The sequence below is a fragment of the Salarias fasciatus genome, chromosome 4 (genome assembly GCF_902148845.1).
Source record: "Salarias fasciatus chromosome 4, fSalaFa1.1, whole genome shotgun sequence".
Taxonomy (NCBI): Eukaryota; Metazoa; Chordata; class Actinopteri; order Blenniiformes; family Blenniidae; genus Salarias; species Salarias fasciatus.
In genome coordinates, this window is record NC_043748.1 from 984,809 (window position 1) to 990,808 (window position 6,000).

The window sequence follows — 6,000 nt, forward strand, 5'->3', positions numbered from 1 at the left end:
AGGATGCTGTGTCGCCCATTGTTCAGTGCTGCTGTAAGGTCATCAGGGTTGTAGAGGGAGTCTAGAATTGAGATAACCTCAGTTTTGGAGAAGAGACTCAGTAGTGTCATCAATGTGTATTTTGACATCTCCCAGCAGCATTATGTCAGTAGAGTGGAAAGCTGGGTGAGAAGAGTGGCAACGTCAGTTAACAAGTCAATGCGGGGCTTTGGGGGTTGGTACAAAGTGGCAACAATAGTGTGAATGGGTCCAGGCGCCTTGAATATAGTGCTCTCAAACAGGCTGAATGCAGGGGCTGGCCCTTCTGGGCCACCGTACTTTGCCGATTTGTGAGCAGCCACAAAATGCAGCCGCAGGTCCTCAGTGAACTCCACAGTGTTAGAGATGACCGTCCACAAAGCAACGGCAGGAAGCTGCTGCTTTTCATGTGTGTTGACTAAAACAACTGTCCCCAACTAATCAGGATATTCAGGATGCTTTAGAACAGCTTGGAATGTCTTAGAACTTTGGATTTTCAAAAGACTGGGACTGTTGTCAAATGGTATGAATAATTCTAGGCATGCCACTTTTTAGTTCCAATGTAAATAAAAGTTGAAATTGTATTATTTCTTTTTTTTTTTTTTTTTTTTGCTGTTTTCAGTGTTACTTGTTTATGTCTTTTTCTCTGTTTTTATTGCTTGCACCAAACAACCAGAAAAAAAGTCCTCATATTGAGAAAACTATAGATGGCAATAAATGTGGTTCTCATTCTGATACAGACAGTGACATTTCCATCCAAAAACCCAATTAGCAGTTTAAACCACATGAAAGACTAAATTGGGAATTCTCAAGATGACATTCAGAATCTTGCTGGGTTTTCCTGCATTCTGCTGCTTTCATGACTGTGGGAAGCCCTCGCACGTTTATTTAGCATAAAGTAATGACCTCAGATTATAATTTTCAAAATGGACAAAAAAAAAAATCTTGTTCTGAAAGATTGAAATTATTTTTAAATGGGAAAATGTGAGTACTCGGAAGAATTGGGATGATGCCCTTCCTTTAGACTTAGGAACCAGGGAGAGACATTTAAAACAGGCTGTGTTATTCAGTCAATTGTACATGCATAATGACAGGAAGTCTGCAAGCAGCATACTTCAGGCTAGCGAACAGTGTATGCATGCAGAGAGGCAAAGGGAAAGCGAAGCGCTTCCTCTTTGAGGGTGCACCATGTGATTTCACAAAAAAACCACCGAGACAAAAGTGCTGTTGTCACCAAACATCACAAATAAAACTGGTATCTCTGACAACTTCTCCCCTCATAAAGACGCAGCTGCTGCAGTTCTGTGCTGTGGATGTCCTACAATAACAACGTTTTAGGAGACAGGAAATCCTCAATGTGCCGGGGGGGTTCCCCCAAAGTGCAGACAGCTTGACATCAGACTGGACGCTAAAAATACCAACAGACTGAAACACAATACTTCCTGTCATTGTCAATACTTTAATTTGAGTACTTTACCGAAGCTTCCTCAACAGGAAAACAGTAGATAACTGTGGCTGTTTACATTCAAATAAGCAGTGAGAAAAAAAATATTTTACATTTATGACAGAGGAGGGGGAAAAAAAACTCCTGCTACCAGGAAGTAATACCAGCTGGGTGGAAAATTTTAAAGCCATCTATAACCTAAATGTAATAGAAAATGTCTTAAGAGGAAAATTTTCACCGTTTTTGATTAAATGTGGCCTATTTTGATTGAAGAACTTGGTAGTTGGTCTGAAGATGCTGAATGAGGGCCACTCATGCAGACTCTGACACAAGAGGCTCACGGACAGCCTCTTCGATGGAAGCCCGGTTTTTCATTTATTTTCCTACTTTCCTTTCTGTTCACCGTTGCAGCCATTCTGTGCTGAATGTTCAGACGTTGTTCTAAATATTGGCAGGAGACTCGTTTAACAAATGAGGAGCATGAAAAGAAAAAAAAAAAAAAAGAGGTTTGGACACATTTACTACTTGTCATTTAAAACAAGACACAAACCAGGGGGTAGATATTCTGATGCCCAGTTCTATTCATTTTGAGCTTTCATCAAAAACCAAAGATAAAGAGGGCAGGTTCATCATGGCGAAGGTCAAATTAGATAATAAAGAAGTGACCTTACTTAATATTTATGCACCTCCGGGTTGAAACAGAGTGCACATAAAAAAATGCTCAAGTTTGTTTAATGTCAAACTGGTGACTTCAGTACAATGTTTAACCTGAAGATGGACACCTCTTATCAAAAACGAAAAATCACAAACAGCAAAAAATAGTTTCACAGAAGAATCCAGGATCGCGGCCCGATCAATGTCTGGAGAGATTTTCACAACTAGGTCAGACAATCCACGTTCCACTCAAATCGATATAATGCCTTTTCAAGGATTGATTATTTATCTATAATTCTGAAAAACATAGGCTAAAAGAATGTGAAATAAGTCAGAGAGATATAACAGATCACTTGAAATTACACTTTGATAGTGGTTATAATAAAACAACAATATGGAGATTAAATACTTGCTGCTAAACAGCCCTGGGTTTAGAGAAAAAATGAAGAATGAACTCAAAGCGTATTGAGAGATCATTGATGATGGAAATGTGAATCCAGCGAACTGCGGGACACTTCAGAGGCAGTTATACAGAAGAAGATAATATCAGCCTACGTGAAAAGGTTAAAACCTCAGAGACTCTTATGCCCTTTAAACACAGGATGCGGAACAGATCTGGAGCAGATCCGGAGTGGAACCATCACGTCACGCAGCAGTCGCCACAAGCATTAACTCCCATTGTGATAAACGGCTGTATTTCAACTGGACGCTTTTTACTTGCAGCTGCAACAGAGTTACAACAGCGGATCTGTTTTCTCCGAATATCTCTGTCAGTCAATCATGCAAATGAAATATTTTACATTTTCTTCTTTTCTGGTCTGTTCCTCTGTTTTTTTTTTCTTTATCTAAAATTTGAAAATGTAAATATGGAGGTCAAACCACCTTGAGGATGCCCGATCCCGTCAGATCCTGGAAGCTGAGCGGGTCGATGGCGCTCTCAGTCATCTGTGTGACTCTGTGTTTGGGTTTTGATTAGTTTGTGACAAATGCATGCAGTAATGTTGGACGGTCTTTCCTCCATCTGCTGTTGTGCTCCTTTATACAAGAGTAAGCCCACTTTAACCCACTTTTCTATACTTACTTCATATCAGGACACAGGATTATCATATGAGCTTGAAACGTATTAGTCACTTACTGTGATTTATGCGAAGCTCATTAACATACCACCCACAAAAAGCAAAGAAAAGAAAAAAAACTAGTGCCTCACTAACACCAGCATGAAATCAAATGAAATGGGAGAGACACTTGTGAACCTGTGGACTTGCTCAGCCAGTTCTGCTGAATATAAATGTGTCACTTTAGAAAACCTGTTTTTAATGATCAGTTAAGTTCTGTATTTTATCAACATGTTTTATCTTGTAATAGTGAGACACAGCACTCATTTTAAATATGGCCTTTGAGCACTTCCTTTTTGTTTTTTTGGAGGGGGGGGGGTGATTAGTTTGCTCAAGTTTTACAATGAAGCACAATTACCAAAGTTTGCTTAAGATGCTGTCTGCTTATAGACTACTACAACAGACAATTTTAAAAAAAGGCTTCCTAGATGTTACTCACCATAATTTATAATGCTGAAAGTAACCTCTCTGTTACTATCAAGACAGCAAAAAAATTATGATAGAAAAAAATTCTTCCTAGTAATTAGTTACTTTTAAAATATTGTAACTCTCACAATAATAAAAAAGATACAACAAAATAATGGTACCTCTAGTTAACTCCCAGACATTATCAGAGTACAAATACGACTTACGTTATACATAAAAAATATTTCAGTTTGAACATTTGATACAAAACACTGCCAGCCTATGCAAAGTTATGCACTTTTTTCAACCTATGGAGAATGCACATAAACATACACACACACACACACACACACACACACTCGTGATTAACCTTCAAGGCATATAGATTAACCTCCATGTGCAAAATATCTAAAACTGCTGTTTGCAACAACCACAGCGTTCTTCATGTTCAAAGACGGCGAACGTCCCACTCAGAGGAGGCGACAGTCCCGTGAGCCTCTGTCTGTCTATGATGGACCTCATGAACATTTTGATTCACTTAAAAGCTGAAAAGCTCCTTTCACCTGATTCCATGATACAGGAAGAGTCAGGACTGGACACATGGATTCTTCATGAAGTTTCATGTCTTGCCAATGGCATACCTGGCTGACTGGCTATTGTCAGAGACTAGTTGGGGGGGCCCCCTTGTGGCGTATTCGCAATGGCATCGTTGCACTTTCCTGCATTTACCATCACAGAATTTCAAGTGGTGTTCACACAGTTTGGTGTTGCACTCAAATCATAACCAATCATTATCTAACGAGGGAGCGAGGAGAAACCTATGCACCTCTTTTCAAAAGAAGACTGAGGAGGGGAGGCGTGAGCAGGCAACACACTACAACCAGAGACACCGTAACAGACCACTTCTGTTTCCACTTTAGTTTCTGTTTAGTTTAGTTTAGTTTAGTTTAAGTACTGCGTTGTCCTTTTCTGAGTCATCCCTCCTGACCGCCAGAAGAGGTGCTGAAAGTACAGAATGTTCCCTTTGTGTGCGTCATTAATCCAAGATGGTGGCAGCTCACCTGTGTTTACGCTGAAAGACATCTCCCTGTTGAAGTATCATTCCATGATGCATCATTCGACAGCTCATAAGATGCAGAATGTCAACAAACTTTATTTAAATTCCCAAGCTTAACGACAACCCACCTAGATGGCCACAAGAGGCAGCAAATCAAAAGATGGCGCATGACGCCATTTTAATATTACAGAGGAAAACACTGTGGATTTTGGTCAGAGAATAGCGTGGGGGCACTGGAAATGACCACAAAACGGTAAGAAAATAAAGTATATTGCCTTTAGTGTTAGCAGTTTTAGAATACAGTGACGTTGTATGTGAGAAACATGCAATCTGTAGTGCTGGCTGTGTAATGTGAAGATCTGCTTTCTGTTTGTTATGAGACTAGTGTGGTGGTTGCCTTGAAAATGTTTTGCTTGGTTTCATCTGAAAGTGCACCTTTTCTAGTTTCATATGAGACACACAGTGTTGAGATGGAGCAAATGGATCTGTTGCGTTTTGTTCCGGATGTTGTTGATGTTGGTGGCTCAGTTATTTTTTTCATATGTATTTAAAGTTGTTATAGAATAAATTCTTTAATGTCACTGTGAATTTGGAATGATCAATTGGTGGCATTAGTGGCTTTTTGTTCAATCTTTTTGTTTGAGTGTGACATGACCTCTGAGAAGAGCAGAAGCAGGTCATAGAAGCCCTCGAGACCCAGAGGCCCAGATCCTCCCAGGAACTGACCACCCAGGACGGACGATCTCTTCTCCTCAGAGCACTTGACCCATTGTCCATTTTGGTTCTACCTGAGAGAATCCACCAGCCCCCAAGGCCAGAACATGTTGGCACACTCTTGGCCAAAGGGCCTCCTGCCTTTCTGCCACTCCCTCTGATTTGGCCAACACGCCAGAGAGTTCTTCAGGAGGGCCAGGAGATGGTGCAAGTGTCACTCTTGGACCGAACCCTGCCTTTCTCGTGTTGTGCTGCTGTCCAGTTAAAATTCTAATCAGCCGATAAGGCTTGCACAATATGATCCTCCATCAAGCATTCCCCAAGACAAGAGCGAACTTTTGTAGGCTTTACAGAGTGAACGTCGCCACATCCCAACCACTGGATGTGGTCCTTGGCTCTGCAGAACCTCCTCAGTGAGGTTGCTCTCTGGGATTCCTTGTTACTAAGCTGGGATTAGCCGTTCAGTGCTTTCAGCACCGCCCTCTGGTGGTCATCTGGGACACACCGAATTGTATTTACATTCATAACTTTCATTTTATTTATTCTTCCAGTATGGTGAGCCAGATCCTTCTGTGTTTGCCTGCTTATCCAGT